Raw genomic sequence first — 17,661 nt, 5'->3', positions numbered from 1 at the left:
GAGCAGATCAAAGCTGATCTCCAGGTGGGTGTCTGAGCTTCAATTCAGCCATGAGCTAAGCTCTGTCTTTACTCCCTCATGCAGAGAAGTAGCTGCCTGCATGAGGCATTACCCCATGCTCTGAGACCTTCCAGGCTGTTCCTGTCTGTAGGAGGCTGTTCTACATCATCAGGCATCTTGTCAAGAGCCCAAATGCACAGTTCTCTGTACCAAATGGGAGTTATGCTCTGGGCTTCAGTCTGTTTGATCTTAAGCACCATCTCTGCTTGTTTACAGTACTCTAATATCTGAAAACTGCAACTTGAAATGATCCACTCAAGTTCTTGTGTGTGATGCCCAGATTTGATACCAACCTGGAAGGCAAGTGACCCAGTTTATTTGGTTTATGCAGCTGGTGTTGTCACCATTTAGAAAGTGAGGGTGCTCACTGTCTCCTAACAATTACTTCCACATTGACATGAATTATTTTTCTGAGGAGAAGGAGTGAGGTCTTGAAGTCTTGCCATCTCCAAGGATCCCCTCATCCATGCTTGAGCTTGAGGGAGAAGAGAAGGCAGCTTGAATCTGTAACTGATAGCACATGCAGCAAAGCACATATCAGAGCTGGCTTCAGACTGGCTGCAAGGTCCCACACCTGTGCCCAGGAGGAGTCCTGCTGACTGCACTCTCTCCTAAAGCCCCTATAAACTTTCCATAAATATACCCCTGTAAATGAACCTCTGTAAAGTTTCTATAAATCCAGTCTTCCCCAGTTTACCAGGCTGCATTCAGGCAGCTGTTTACCTGCTCACATGGCACCTACCTGCTGGTAAAAACCCTGCTGTAGCAGCATCCTTCTTTTCTCGTTCATCCAATTTTCTTTGTTGTAGTTTGCTTATATAAATATTTCCATCATGAAACACAGATTCACCTTTTACTCAGGTTTATCAGGAATTGCCTTAGATTCTTAAGTGGGATTTTTTTAATGCCATATCAAACTTCCTTTTAAAGTTGAAAGAAAAGAAGCTATTAAAACTTTAATGTGTTTGACCTGATAGTTTGGTGCTTGTGTTTTCAGCATGTAACACTATGTTAATGCATCATTACTAAGAGAAGCAATTATTGCAAGGTTTGGATGCCTGATCCATAAGTAAGAGCAGGTGTTTTTTTCCTACGCCTGTTCTCACTTGCACTCTCAGATGTACAAGTTCAGCAGTGCTACTATATCCAGCCTTAATAAACAGGAATGTTACCTTAGAAACACCACAGAAACCTGCTCTTGCAGCAGGCAGGTGCTCAGAGCACATGAAGACATTTATCAGGTAATCTGTCAAACGTAATATTTATGGAAAATACAGATTGTGTGAGACTATGGAATGCATTTCTTAATTAAGTGAAAAATCAGGAATTGTGTGTGTTCCAACCAATTCCTCATGTGTTGTTGTAAAGCATGAAGATACAAGCCCTAACAAATACAAACTTTTATTTCTGGAAGCATAGTCCCTAACTTCCCAAGTAAAGCACATAAATAACAAACCTGCATATCTTGTTTAACCTTTGTTCTTTTTTTTTTTAATGTATTTTTTCATTTGTATTTTTCTTGGAAATTATTGGAGTTTGTAACTGGGACAACCATGTTTTCAAAAGCTTGTGACTGGTTTTTGTAGCAGTATTTAATGGATGGTACCTGAGAGCTGGTCAGTTTTTCTCATATCTCCAGGAAATGGCCTTAGGACCTGAGTTTCATGGTTGTGGGGGTAGGCTGCCACCTTTGTGAAGTGTTCTGAGATCTGCTAGTGAAAAGTTCTGTACAAATCTCAATTGTTGTTGAAAATGTGGTCAATAGTCCCCATTTTCTTCCTCATCACTGAATGGGCAGGTAGCTGAGCTTAGACAGATTTCAGAGCCAGCTCTGAGTACAGTGAGACAGAACTGGGAGCTGGGTGGCTGTGAGCACCTTGCTCTGATCAGCTGCAGGCTGAAGAACAGAGGCTCTGCCAGCTCCATGATATAATTTACATTTTGCTGTAGTTTTGTGTGAAGACAGTAAGTTCTCAGTACAGCAAGACTAGTTTTTGACATGCACAAAAGCTAATAGTCAAGTAAGTGATGTGTTAAGGGAATAAATCACATGGAACTCCATTTTCTTCACAGTGGAAAAAGGCAATTCTTTATTCACAGAACTCCTTTTATACAGTTTTACAGACCTCGGGTGTGACTCCAATTGGTCAGTAGCTTTCTTGCCAGTTTCTTTATTGGTTATTAACAAGTTATTATCCTGTATTGATTGGTCACTCAATCCCCAGGGTGTATGTGCAGGAAAGGTTGTTTGTGATAGATAGAAAAAGGAAAACTATCTAACAGTGTAAAAACAGTTTATAAAGGTGCTGGTTGTTTTTCACCCAGGAGTAGATTGTTGTGCTAACAAACCGCTCACACCAGGATTGCTTTCACATGGGAACTTGCAAAATGCTAGCTTGACTTAGAAGAAATGACAGCCTAACAGAGCAGGCCTGATTTTATAAGGCTTTTCTTTATAATGTTTCTACTTTACTGCAGCAATGTGTTGTTTAGCAGTAACAGGACAAAGCTGCAGCAGAGACAGCCCGGTGTGTTTCACCTTTCCCGTGAGCCAGGGAAAGGAAATGGATAGATAATTGGAATCTGGGCTTCTCAGACTTGTCCTGCTGCTCCCATGCCACCAGGAGTGAAAAGACTTGTGCAACACCTTGGTTGTTACAGTGAAATGATATTTTCTAGCTCTGTTTTGCAGTTTGTCTTTAGCAGAGCCCAGGCACAGCCGCTTTTGGAGGCAAATGCTATCATCCTGTTGACATTTTTAGGCAGTACTTTGGAAGCTCCTCTTCTTGCTGGACTGTTCCTGTTAAATCATGTGCGCATCCCTGGATGCAGGGGGCCAAATCCACTTCTAGAGGGCTGCAACAAGTATCTGTTTCAATGCCTTTGGGGAACCCCAGCCTTCCTGCAATACCTTTGGCACCATCTTGTCCCAAGGAACCCAGGTGTAGGAAGGGGCAGCAGGAGAGCAACCCTTAGAAAAGACACCCTCAGCTTTCCCCCTTCTTTTAGGCCACAGGCCCCAAACAGCTGTAGTTTGTCACATGTGTCCCATAACATGGTGTCCTGATGTCACAGGCCATCTTGCTGCCACATTTTAGGGCATTTAAAAGCACAGGAACCCTGGCAGTGAGCCCACAGTTGGCTGAGTTAAAGCTCTCAGGTTCCAAGGGTGCCTGAAACCAAGAGGTCCGAGACCAAAGCATGTGGCTGCCCTTCTTTGTGGGGAGGGACAGAAGACCCCTGGCTGCAGGAAGCACAGAGGAAGAAGGGGCCAATTTAGATGGGGATCCCACCAGCCCCATGGACCATCTGGCTGATGGTGTGGAGCCCACGGAGGAGGGTGCACATCCAGCACAGTTTCTCTGGCACCAATACACTGTGCCAGGCCTCCCTTCTGTGCCACCTTGGCACTGGTGTCACAGGGGGCACCCATGCCAGCCTCTGGCCATCCTGCCAGCTGACCAGCCCATCTCCCAGCAGCAGCAATCCTTGTGCTCATTGCCAGGGTGGTGTGGGCTGTGCATTGCACTGGATGACTTTTAAAGGTCCCTTCCAACCCAAACCATTCCATGATTCAGTGCTTCAGTATATTCCACCAGTCTGCAGTTGCCTCAGGTTGCAAAGAAACCAAGCAGATCAAGGGAAGCCTAGAGGCTTTCCCAGATCTTGCTGTTTTAAGGAGAATCTGCAAATTGGCACATACTTCACCAAGGAAAGACAGAAGGGCTTTGTATTCATAGAAAAAGTAAAGAGTAGTGGAGTTAGATCTTCCTCCAAAGAATCCTGAAATCCCCTGCTTGATTAGATTATGATAAACTTTTAAAGGAGGTAATTTCCTCAGCTTTCTCTGATACTATTCTATATCTACCTTTGGGAAAAACGTTAGTAATCCCAAGTTGTTCAGGAATCCTTTAATGGCACTGTCCTCTGCCAGAAAGTGCCCAAATCTTACCAAAGCAAGGGAATATGTACTTTGCTGGCCTAAAATGTGTTATGTGTGAACACTGCAGTTTTTGGAATTATGAGTGGGGCTTTTTGTTTTTTGCAGTATATGATGTATTTTTAAAGTGACCTAAAAATGCACTTGAATAATTAGGAGCTGGAAGTGCAATGACAACTGAAGAAATGTTGCTGTCCACTAAACTCCTGGCAGTGCTCATTCAGAAATGTTTCTGCCCTAAAACCCTGCTACATGGAGGGTGTGAATGACACTGGAGCAGAGGTATGTTGTGGTGTGGGTCTGTATCACATGAGCAGAATTTTCCTGGGTGATGTAAGTGATGCAGGCATTACAATCACTTGTCTATTCATGTTTTTTTCATGGCAGCCTTAAATGTGATAGAGCTCTAAAATTATAGATTATCACAGAAAGTTCAGTCATCTCAAAAGTATGTTGAATTGGTGCCAGTCACATGGAGGAGTTCTATGGAATCATTTCAAAATCCTGCTGGATTTTGTAGATTGCCCAATGGAGATCCAATGCAATTTTTGACTGCTTGTACCTATTTGATGTTCCTATGTCTAAAATTATTTCTAGTGCTTGTGACTGAGCAAAAGATGCTTGTCTCTCTGAAGTTCCACTAAGCCTTAATTTTCATAACTACTTTGAGAAATGGGTCTTGTCTTAGCTGTTTCCATGCAGAATTTGTGTGATGAAAACAGGATTTAAGCTTGGGAATAACTGACTGATGACCACCTCTGCCCTGCTGGGATGCAATCAAGCATCACTTCATGCACAGCCATGCTGCAATGTCAGCACTGCAGTAACTGAGTGTGAATTCAACTTTTGTCAGTGCTAGGTTTGGGACTAGGACATCAGATCATTGAAAAGGCAGACAAGGAAGGTTGTCATTCCCTAGAAGTTGGTCTGAAGTGAAGAGGAAGTTTGCTGGCGTCCCAGTCAGAGCCAGGTTAGAGCTTCTTGGAAACACGAGTAAGATGGAATCTTGAAACCTGGAGCATGAGAGGTTTGGGGCTGGCAGAGGCTGGGCTGTTGCCCCCCCTCAGGGGCAGGACAAGGAGGACTGGACCTGAGGGCAATGGGGTGGCTTTTCCTCTAGTGCATTCATTGCAAAATCCACAGGCAGGTGTTAACCATGCTTGGAGCAGCAGGTATTCCTGTCTGTCTCAGGGTCAGGCCTCAGCTGAAATCCTTACAACAAACCTCTTGTACCTCTTGCAAATTTGCAGAAGCTTGTTTCTACATAAAAGCTTAGCAGCCCTCCTCCAAGGGGGTTAGGGATCTCTGCCAAGGACTGTGTTGTATTTTGAAACCCAGGTACTGTGCGCTTCCTTCCACAAATGTGCATAATGTAGCAATATGTAACTGAAACAAGGTTGCTCCTTGGTTCCCCTACACCAAAACCCACAGGGAGAGCACTTCCCCATTCACACACAGCCCCACATACTCTCAGAACATCTGAAGCTTTTTAAAAAGGTCTGTTACTCTAAATTTCTTGAAAATTTCCTGAAAATTAAAAATCAATCCGTTTTCTCGATCTCTGTCAAATTGTAATCTCAGGGAAGTACTTTTTGTGCCCAAAGAGAAGGAGTGTGACAGGAGACAAATGCAGTCATTTACCCTGGCAGACTCATTCTCTGCCTGACCTCACCCCAATGGCATTTTGAGAGTGTGGGCGCATTATTTCGTTCAGGTGAATCACTCAAAATTACCGTTTGTCTGAAAGAGTTTATCAAAAACTAATGGGATTTTGCAGAATAAATGGCTTCACAATTCTTCATCTAGCAGATTGCTGAGAGATGAAATGAGTCTCTGAGGTATTTATTAACTTCTGTGGGCAGCTCTGAACAGAAGAAAGGCAGAAACTTTTGTACAGGATGTCTTACACTCCTTGTTTATCAGTGAGGAGTTTCTAATGCACAATCAAAATGCCAATCATCTATTTGCCTGCTGCCTATAACACTCTTTGTAACATAAGACTATTTTAATAAAGAATTCAAATTTTTCTAAGACTAAATTTTTAAAAGTTAGAATTTTTAGAAAATTCTTTGGAATTCTATTTTCTGACCAATCAGTGTTTTCTACCAGCTCAGAACACTGGTGGATGCATAGCTCCTGGGAGGTGGGAGAAGGGTTTCTCATGGACTTGCCATGATGCTCACCCTTCTCAGAAATTTTATAAAGCTATTAGAATAGAGTGTCAAGTTTTGATACCAGATGTAATTGTACTCTAGAGGCAAGTAAACATTTAATCCTGAAGGATAGGAGTGTTGAGTAGGCAGGGTAGAGTTTGTCTGTATAGACTACTGCATTCTTTAATGATGCTGGAGCAGGCTAAAGCATATTCTCTGCTTTTGTCTCTACATGCCACAGCACGAGCATGAATCACAGTTGGTGCAGTGCAAATGTGATGTGCAATTGCAGTTTAATTTGTGCAAACTATGTCAGTGAGAGGGAACCCACCTTTCCCAAAAGGGACTCCTCACACTGGGCTTTAGCCAGGACACTTGTTAACTAAAAGCCAGCTGTAAAATTGTGATTTGAATCTTATGCAGATTGTTAGATAGGCTTCATGGAGAAAGGGATGGTGTGTTTGTAATATGTGCTAGACATGTATTGACCATGGTATGCTGTGCCATCAGCTAACACCACATAAACTGAGCCATACCATAAGGGCTTCAACTGATTTTTGCCTTCTCTTTACCTCCTCTCAGGGATATTCTCAAACTGCAAGGAGCAAAGGATTGTGAGAAAAACAAGGGAAGATTGTGTGTCGGACAGGAAATTTCTTCTAACATTCTGTAATTCTGTAATTTTCCTTAATCATCTGTGTAAGTGGTTTGCTTTTAGTTTTGAAGTTTTTTTCTAAACACTTAACAAATAATAATAAAAGCTTAGACAAAGAAAAAAAATAAAAGAAAGCACATTATCACTGTGAGGTTGTTTTAATTTTGATGGTCAACAGAAAGATGTTCAGCAGTGTAAGGGAAAAGCAGATGGAAGCAGCCACTCTAAAATCAGGTAATTTTTTTTACAGTAGTTTTTATCAGAATGTTTCATTTTTAATAGATATTAAGACCTCTTCACAGCATGTTGTAAAGGCAAAATATTTTTAAAGTAGTTTTTTGTTGAGCATTCTGTAAATGGGGAAAGTTGATTGTCACTAATGAAGTGTTTTATGGCTAAGACCATTGCTGGAGTAAAACTGTTGGCTACTTTTGCCTGCAGGTTCTACATCAAAATCCTATATACATTCATTAAGTGTAGTTTCCTCTTTTCTTACTGCTCTTATTCATTAGTGAATGATGCGGGTTCCTTTATTGCATCTTCTTCATCCTGGATCATTATAGGGTCACTAAATGTAATTTTCCCTGTGGGTATATATTAGTTGTTCCTGCTCATTTCACAACATTGTAATTATGGAGAAACCAGAGGTTTCAAATTATGAAAACAATTTGGTTTAATTTAGATTCAGTGTCAGCCGTAGGGGACAATCCTTTTATGCACCTACTTTGTCGGGTTTGTTTTTTGCTTTGTTTTTAATGGAAAAGGACCTGGATTTACTGCTCCAATACCTTATAGGAGGTAGGAATCTTGTGGCAGTGTCCTTTTTTTCATAGCCAGTGGGTTTTGAGATATTACTGCATTTTGAATGAAATAACTCTTGTTTGACCCGGTAAGTGCAGCTGGGGCCCTGAGCAGGGTGCAGTGAAGGCCACGGTCGGTTCCCCCAAGGGCTGTGCTGTGCACAGGGCGCTGCCTGTGCCGTGAGGGAAAGGGAGGCACTGCTGCTCGAGGCCTCCTGCTCTGAGTTCCTCCTTTCCTCCTTTGAGGGGAGCCAGGTGCTGGCACAGGGATGCCTGCTGCCCAAAGGAATTGTGGTTTTCTCTTGTTGGGAGCAACAGCAGCTTCAAAAAGATGGCAACTGACTCCTCTGATCTTTGGAATGACTACTTCTTTTCTGATCATGTTGGCATGGAGCTGGTTCCCCATCAAGGACAGCTAAGAAAGGACTGTCAATGTTTTCCCTTTCTGAGTTTTCAGGGTGAGGGGTAGCACACCTTGCTTTGCACACCCACTCTCCGTTGCAGCATGTCCTTGTGCTGCTTGTATTCCTCTGATGTCCCAAGGAATGTACAGCTGTGCTCAGGAGGGAGGGCTGCCAGCAGATGCACGTACTTTATCTGAGTCTGAGAGAGATAAGGAGAAGGGGAAATGCACATCTTTCACTGGTCAGTGGCAGAAATGGTCCCAGGCAGGTTTAGTATTACACTGCTCTCACTTGTGTAGTTGGTGTTTAAACCCAAGGATGACAGGTACCCCGTGGTGCTTCTGACAGCAAACAAAGCAGGTACTGAGTACAGATCTGCACACAGTGTTGCTGTTGAAGCTCAGTTGTTTCTGCCTACAGGACACCCATTATTCCAGTCCTTAGGCTCATCAGGAAAAAGCTACAGTGCAAGTGCTGCAGTTGGAACAAATCCCTGAAGTGTCTGAGGGCCAGAAGCCCATTTCACCTCTACCCATGCATCAAAAATGAACTCATGTCTCCAGTGACTCAACTTTCTGCACCAGCGGCCTCCAGCCCTCTCTGTAATGCTCTTATTTCTGGATGGGTCACAGGGGATCCTCTCAGGCTTTTAATCTGTAGCTTATTGTTTAAAGATTTATTTGTTTTGCAAGACTACCGCCAGTGCTGATCACAGGCCAGCAACCATGGGAGGGAGCTGGGCAATTGGAAGAGTTTCCACTCTTTCCCCAATGCTTATCTGTGATGAGGCTGCTTTGAAAGATTCAAGTCATTTGCAAACATCATCTTAAAACTGCAGGTGCTTAATTGTTTGCAGGGGAAATGTGTGAGAGAAAATGAGGTGTAACCAGCAATCCCCTAATGGTACAGAATAGCCTTTTCGGTTTGTTTTTGGGTTTTTTTTTGGTAGGAGTGTCTTGTTTCCATGGCTACCCTTTGTTGAGATTCCTGCTGTTGGGATCATCTTTAATTCTGCAAGTACCAGAGGATGCCCAGCAGTGGGATGGTTTGGTCTCAGGAGGAGATGGGTGCAAGGATTTCCCCTGCACATACAAGCAGCACCTCCTTTGCTGGGCTGTGCTAAACCCTTCTCCCTCACTTTAAAGAAGACAATCTCACATTTCTTTCTGTGCCTTCTTCTCCCTCCAGCAGACTTTCCCACTTCAGGGACACTCTGCCACAACAGGCAAATTAACTAAGCCAAGAAACCTTAAAGAAAACACTGATCTTTTTCCCTGCTGCCAATTCAGGATAGTAAAGCCAAGGGAGCACTGGAATTCTTGCTCTGATCCCTCTGCTTAGTCAATGTTCAGTCTGTATCCTGCTAAAAAACAAAGAGAGCACCAAGCCCCAACCAAAACAAAACAACCCCTGTCTCTTGGAACTGCTCCTAATTGCAAATAGAGATATTAATGTTGATGTTTCTGTCTCATACTTTTCCCATGGGTTTTTTTTCTCCTTTTCTAGATTCTCCCTTCCCCATGCAGGCAACAACATGTTGATGGGATGAAGTGTTAGATTTTGGTTGTTAGTATAGCTGCACTCATATGCCACAGTCTCAGGAGTGTTGGGTTGGAGATGAAGAAGTAGTTCTCTACACATTCACATAAATAACTGCAATTATAGGAAAAAGCTTCTGGAAGCCTCATGGTGGTTTGGTAACACTGGTAACTTCTAAAAGTTTGCTTGGGTGTTTCTGTGAATTTATAAGTGTGTCACACATTGATCACTTGATTCCTCGTCTCTCTTCTGTGCTGAAATTTCATGTTCTTGTCAATGATGTGTGTCCAGAAGCAGTAGACTTCAAACCTATTCATGGGTATTTCTAACTTCTTGTTATCTCTCTCCCTTTGGAACTGATTGAATATGGCTCAGGCTGAGGCTTTCTCCCTTGTCACAAAAAGGAGCAAAGCTGCTTGCAGCCTTTCCTCCTACTTATCTATTTCTGTAGCCATGAGGTACATGAGAAATCTCAGCTTCTATTTTCTTCAATTTTCCGCTAAATTTCCTTTGAAGGTTATCTTCCCTGGAGGCTTCAACTGATCCATTTTCTTTTCATTTCCTTCTCTCTTTTATTTTTTATTTTTTTGGCACTGTGTAATATGTTCATGTAAAGAAGAAAGGAGGGGAGAAGAAAGTATACCTTTCTGCTGGTATAAAAACTCTTCAGTTCTTACTCTGCTTCTGGGCCCTCTGCTTGGAGATCCTAAATACAGCTATGCACCTCTTCTGTGCTCTAAAAGGGAATGCAGCTGTGAAGGATGCTATTTGAAGTAATTTTCCTTATGGACTTTGAATCAGACCCTTTTGTAGGAGATCTGATATCCATATATATATTCATGTAGTCATAGCTCTTTGCTTTATTGATTTAAAGTCAGTTTTAATTATTCCTTACATTTCTAATTCATCTGGAGCCAGTGCAGCTAAACCACATTTATCACATTTTGTGGAGGGTAGTTCCTCTCCTTTTGTAGAGGGTAGTTCCTGCTCCATCAAGCAGGCTGGCTTTGCTCTAGGGTGGGAAATCCCAGAATTGCCAGAACCAAGCAATTGGGTGAGGAGCAGAGCCACACTGGTGGTGGGAGCTGAAATGGAGAGTGCCTGGGTGCTTGTGGTGTCCCAGACCCAAGGCACTGAAGATGGGTTGTGTTTGCACTGTTCTCTCTCCTGATGGAGCTCATCCTCATTTACAGAATTCATTGATGGCATCTTTTCCTGAGCACACTCTGCCTCAGCTTCTACTTTTGCCTTCAACACTCAATGTAAAATTTTCAAGAAAATTAATATTTTGCCAATTTGACCCCACTTTCTCAGCAGCTCTTCTGCACTTCTTACTGTTTTCTGATTGTACCTGAGTGTGCCTGAGAGTTTGGTGAGTATTTAGAAAGCATTTATTTACACATTTCCCAGCATGTAAATAACCAAATGGATGGGTAAGTCACAGTCTGTACCTCAGCACTAATTTGGGGAGATTATTGCATTTCTCCAATTCAGAACCTCTCTTGCCCAAAAATCAACCTTAGACATACTGAGAGCTGTTTGTGTTACAGGAGGATGTGATGCAATGCATTTCAGATCAGCCCTGCTCCTGTCACAGGCTGTCTGAAGGGGCTGCAGGATGGCTGGCACCACAAAGTCTCCTCAGATTCTGGGCACTCTGTGCTGGAACCTCTGATTTAAACTGCACTTTGTGTTGACACCAAGTTTCCCTTGCAGAATGAAGGGTTTGGCCTGTGGATTTCTCAGTTGAAAAATTCCATGAGAAAAGCAAGTTTTTGTTCACAGCAGAGCTAATGTAGCTTTCCTATATATATTTGTGCCTTTCTCACATGCTCATATCCACACTGCTTTTCCTTCTGCTTTTATAACACTTTCTAGTTCCCTTTCTGTGTTTCTCTGGACAAGCAGTAGCATTTTGGCTAATGTAAAGTTATGGAGGGTTTGGCTGGTAGGTCAGTATTTATACCCTTGTTAGTCTGCCTGTTATTTCATAGTACCCATTTTCCTCTCTATGTGACTCCTTGCTCGGGTTTCTGTCCTCCAGCCAGCTGATTTGCATGAAGAAAAAAAATAATCTCAAGTGGTATGTCAAATTTGGCTGGAATTGGTATTAAGTGGAGTATCAGTTTGCTGCTTATGCTGAAAAACTTCTGTGTGCTCCTTTTTGGCTCCAAGTCATCTTATGTTTTATTGAAATTTTTGCCCATGAGCCTTAAAAGATACCAATAATTGAGCTTTCATCCTCATTTTTTTTTTCCTGTGGAATTTTATTTATTCATAGGGGAGCAATCTGATAGCCTATATAGCATGTAGACCATTGGCTATATGGCTTTAGCAGAAGGTCATTGTGCAGAAGATTAATAAAGGTATTTGACTGTGTTGCATTTCCTCTTTATTCATTGTATGAGCAGCGTTGACGTGTGCAGTACACTGATACAGATTGTACTCTTTCATACAACTACACACAGTCCTATTCTCCCTATGTTTTGCCTTTAAAGTGAACCACTTGTGGTGGTGAATGATGTGATTTATTTTATTAATGGTATCTTTGCTGCAGGCTGTAGCATTGAGTCTCTTTGTCCCCATGCAGTCTTTTTTATGACAATGAGAATATATGACTTGGTGTTTGTTTCAGTAACAAGGAGACAACTGTATTTTGCTTGTACTTATTTTTTTCAGTCTCAAATTCTTTGTCCATTCCCAAAATAGACAAAATGGGCTGAAGCATATGCAAATATCTTCATTTCAAACTTAGAATTATCTATTTGAATACTATTTTTAACATGAGAAAACAGCTCAAGAAAACCAATGCATTCCTTAAGCATATCCTTAGACATTGAAATCAGTCTAAGATTTTGGGGCAAGTTCAGTAACCCCAGCCTGTTAAATTTCCAAAGTTAGCTGGAACTGCAGATCACTGTGTTTCTGCACATAAAGAGAGAGCCCAGGCCCCTGCAGAGGTTTTGCTGGGATGGCAAATCCTTGTTGTCTCCAGCTGCAGGAAGGAGTGAGGATGCACTGTATAGGCTGGACGTTGTCCAGAGCATCAGGAAACACTTTCCAAAAGAAAGTGCTTTTCTTGAGCCCTCGTCACCAGGGCTGCCCTTTGGAGCCCTGTGTAAGAAGTGGCAACCCTGCCTGAGCAATTCCTCCCAAACCTCATCCTGCAGCTCTGGCTCAGTGCTGGGTCCAGCCCAGCTCTCATCAGCATCGTTTCCTGCCCTCCTTGGTGCCACTTGGAGACCTTCCACTGCAAATATTGATCCAGCCTACTCCGCTTGGCTTGTGAGATCTGAGGAGATGACAGCATCTGGCCTTCTGGCTGCAGGCTATTACAAATGATTACAATGTGAATCAGATCCTCCACCTGCCTGAGAGGTACCATGTTTGGATTCTTTTCCACCCCCTGCCCACGCAGTTTTTAGCTAAAAGAATCCACCTGGGTAGGGAAACGTGCTGCTGGATGGATCAGGCTGGCAAACACAGTGGTTTGTGATTCTGTCTCAAACACATCTGCTTTTTGTGTTCATTATATGCCTACAGTAATGCCTTGGGTGAGTGGCAATGTTTGGAGGTCTTTTGGCTCCCGCTGTGCCACTGCCTGTTCAGCTCAGAGTCATGATTCACAGGTCTGCATTCTTTGCACTGAATCAGACATCAGAGATGCAAAAGGTCTGTTGGGTCATCCAGCACGCCCTTTGGTGACTCTGCCTTTCAGGATGTAAGAGCAGTTTCTGTTCTGCTTAGGAGAAAAAAGGAAGCAGGATTACACAGTGTCTCTGCAGGTTTGGATTGCTGTGTGAACCCAGGTCTTTGGTCCTTTGTGCTTGTGGGGAGCTTTAGGTCCTTATAGTTTCAAAAAGTCAGTATTGTTTCCTTTTTTTTTTTTTTTTTTTTGCCTGATCATACAGCAAAGGCAGGGAAAAAAAAAAGGCACAGTGTATTGGGTAATCAAAGGGGAAAAACTTTCTAAATGGTGGGGTTTGGGGATTTGTGCCACCTGTTCTTTTCTGTCACTCAGGGAAAATACTGCACATGTGTGTCTTCCCTGACATTTGTTTTTGTCCTTATTTGTCCTGACAGTTCTTTTTTTGCTGCACTTAAAAGCATTGTTAGAATTTATATTACTCTGATAAGCCTATCCAGGGTCTTGTTGATTGTCTCACTGAAGAGAAACTAGTGAAAGAGGTGCTGCTAGGAACAGATCCTGTTCATTGGAGAGGCCAGAAGTCCTCCTTCAGCACTAAAGCCAAGACTCACTCCATGCTTTTACAGCTCTTACATTCTCCTTTGCTCACCAAGGTGTTTTTCATGATTACTCTGCTGTGCTTGCTCAGGGTGAGCTCCCCTCTGTCTCCATGTCCCTCCTTGGCATTATGTGTGTGCCTGAGTGTCCAAGAACAAAGGCAGGACTCACAAAAACCTCCTGCCATGCTCAGGTTTCCAGCTAGGCTTGCATTTCTGCTTGGCTTTGTATGCTGTATTTTGGAGATTATTTCAAGTAATTTTTGGAGATTATTTCAAGCTCTCAAAGAGGAGTTTACTGATTTCCTAAAGCCATTAAAATAATAAGGTCAGTGTTTAAATCCCATTGATTTAGTGAGGTATATATATCCCCACCAAGAATCAATCTAGATTATTACCTGTGTTTCAGCAAGACCTGGATGGGAGTTTGTCTTACTGGGCTCCATAAATTCATGGTGGGAGTCAACTTGTATGTGGAAGAATTCACTGTTTGAGGAGGCACTGCAAAAAAAGGCTAAACAAACCAAAACCAGTAAAAGTAGCAGAATCAAAGCAGCACACAAATCAAGATGGAAGTCTGACTTAGAAACCTATCTTTCCCAGGTGTGCCTAAGGCACAAGAACTCCCCAGAACTTCCCAGGTACTCTGTTGCATAATTTTAAAAGCATTGAAACAGTAACAAAAAGCTGATGGCTTTAAGTCCATCGTGCAGGATTCCCATTTCATTTCATACTGAGGAGACTTACTGGCTGAAAGGTGAAGTTATCAAATCTAACACAGGGGCCTTTCTTCTCAGTGGAGAAGGGAGTTGCTGCCAGCTTGTTTGGATAACAGCAGCAAGCCAAGCCTGTGTCCTGGAGTGTGTTTTAACCCTCAGCAGTTCTGAATTCTCCAGCTGGATCATGGCAGGCATGGTGGGAGCACAGGTTTGCAAGAACTTCTCACCAGACCCAGTGTGGTGGTGGCAGCCTGGACTTTCTCTTCCTCTGTGAGAAACACATCAAAGAAACAGGTGCAAAAATAATTGCAAGTTACAAGTTAGAGTTAATTTGTGTTCCATTTGCTGGATAGCAAGACAAAAAGGACAACAGTGAAGACCCTTCCTCGTTTTCTTAAACGGGTCTTATAAGTCCTTTGAAATTGGGATACTTAGGGGAAAAAAATCTCCTCAGAATCTCACTGTTCAGGAGAGGAAACTGTGATTTCAAACTGCCTCTGTCCTCTCCCAATCTCCAAAATAATCTAATGATGCTCTCAGGCAGAGGAGAGCTTGTAGCTCCCTCTGGCACAGGCTGCTCTGAGCTGCGGCTGCTCTCTGCAGTGTCCCAGTGGGATGTGGGGCTGCAGGCAGGACAGTGGGCAGTGGGGATGTGGCTGCCAGCAAGGAGGATAACAACTCAGTGACTTTTGTCCCCTTTCTGTTGCAGCTCTGCATCCCCCTTCCCATACTGCAGGGACCCTTTATCCCACCCTATTTCTGTTGAGTAAGTGATGTGTAAAAAATGAGGGAGGGGTTGGTTTGGGTTTTAGTCAGCAGCAGAGTTTTGTGTTTTATTTATGTTTGAGGGAGTAAAAAATTCATGTCCAATTGCTCAGGGTGGGAGATCTTGCCAATATTGTTCTGGTCATGCCTCAAGGCTATTTGGGAATTCAGTTAATGAAGTCCATGCTAACAGCTAAAGAGCCATACCTAAGAAATTCTTTTTAGGGTTTTTATAAATCTATGGATCTTTCTTAATTTTTTAGGTTTTGCTTTAATAAAACAAGCGATTTTTAACAGCAATCTTTCCCCATGTGTTGGTGGCCTGAGTTTGTGGTTTAGGGGCCCAGCAGTGATTGGAGGATGAGACACTTCTCAGAGAGGTGAGTGCCCACATTTAGTCTGACTCTTCTAAAGGCTGCACTTGCTCTGCTGAAGGACCCATTCAGATGAGAAATTATTAAGTTTCCCAGCTCAGATTTTTTTTTCTTTTGTTTTATTTGCATTTTCCTTACTTGTGCCCCTAAAGCCATCCTAGGGTGTTGTAAAGCATCACAAAATGTTCCTCGTTCTTGGGATGAGCAGGTCCCTGAGCAGGTCCCATCCAGGGATACCTCCTACCTGGCTTATTTCAGCTTACTTTTCAAAGAAAATTCAGGGTTCTCAGCAGCTCAAACACCCATGGTTTTACTTAATCTGCTTGATTATATCTAAAATAAGTAAAATAATACGAACCTAAAAATAGATAAAATTATTTTTACTGGAAAACGTTTGCATTGGAGTTCTTAGTCTGTTCATTGATGTCTGTCTCTGAAAGGGCAGATGAATCTCACATTTCCAAGAAGACTATAAATACAGAGCAGTGCAATCTCATTTACTAATATTATGAAGGTAATTTGGCGGTAAATTCAATCGTACATCTAAACCATCAAGTAAAAAGTCACCATGCTGAGAGACTGAGTTCCCAGCAAACCTCTAACCAGGAACACAAGTCTCTATCCTTCTCTTCTCTTCCTGTAAATCACAAAAATTGTGTCCTCTTGAAGCTCTAAAATTAGAAAAGCTTTATAGATTTGGTACCTACTGTTGTTTAAAGACACCTTTTTATATATCCTTTTAATTTCTCTCTGTTTTGTGATTTCTGTGTATTTAAGGATTACAGAATTTTACTGCAGGTAAATGCAGGAAAGCATCTTCTCCAGTATTAATTTAAAAAAAAAAATAGAGAGAGAGAACCATTTGATAGTCTGCCTGGTGCTTTTCCAATAATTGTGTGATAATATACTATTCTAGATATCTTGAGCAACCCATCAAGCCTTTCAGCACTGAGCAGGCCACTAATGGATGCAGAATCAGTCCCCACTAAAATACAATTAACTTTACTGGAAATGGTGAGCCTGTGACATTGTTCTCTAGTGCAGGGTGGCAGGGATCTACCTGGGGTGGAATTTGGTGAGACACACAATTTATTGTCACTGGCTCACAAGATGTTCCAGGAATTTCTTCTGATTCTCTGAACTTTCCCTCACGTCACCTGACTTTGACTCAGAGCCCAGACTGCAAAATGTAGTTTGGTTTATGAGATAAGGTTTTCAATTTCAGCTTTAACAGAATTAAGTATTGACTTGACATTTTTACAGATTCTGACTCGTGGGATGAGCTGACTGATTAAAATGAGGACAAGCCATCTACCAGAGTGTGAAAAACAATGATGAATAGTGAAGAAATAATGACTGATGATAATTAGGGAAGATTATATCATGTCTGTAGCTCTGTAAGATCTCATACTGAATGATCTGCAAAAGTTAGAAGATCCTTCCATAAAAAAAGCAGAAAATGCCAATGAACTTCTTAAATGTGGTTGACTTGATAGTATATTTAGTGCAGGTCTCATGACATCAGGTGAGTATTTAGCAGAGGTGTGCAATATTAGTTCCCACCTTTCTCCTCCAGTGAAGAGGCAAGCACAAGGCTCACTTGCATGTCTGTTCAAAATTTGAACTCTGCTTCTTTCATAACCTTTAATATTACTTTCCATTATCTAACTTTTGAGTGACTGCTGAATAGAATAAACCAGAAATGACGAAAAGGTTCTATAACAAAATGTTTTGAGGGGAACCTTGTCACAGCTTTTAGAAGATGGAGACTGAGCAAATAAGGAGCTGCATCCTCAAAGTCCTGGCTTCCTGTTTATTTGCTTTTTTGTTGTCTGTTTTCTCGCCTGCCCCTCTCACTCTTTCCTCTTTAGCCTCTCCACTCTGTCAGAACCAACTCCTAGACTGTGAGCTTCTGCACTGAAACTGTCTGACTGAGCACAGGATTTGTCTACATTTTTAAATTCATTAGAAGAACTGTAATTTATTAGAAGTGGTGTAATTTTTGTT

Source organism: Ammospiza caudacuta, chromosome 6, assembly GCF_027887145.1.
Source record: "Ammospiza caudacuta isolate bAmmCau1 chromosome 6, bAmmCau1.pri, whole genome shotgun sequence".
In the NCBI taxonomy this organism is placed as follows: Eukaryota; Metazoa; Chordata; class Aves; order Passeriformes; family Passerellidae; genus Ammospiza; species Ammospiza caudacuta.
The sequence above is the reverse complement of the archived record's forward strand: the minus strand, read 5'-3'. Positions refer to the sequence as shown.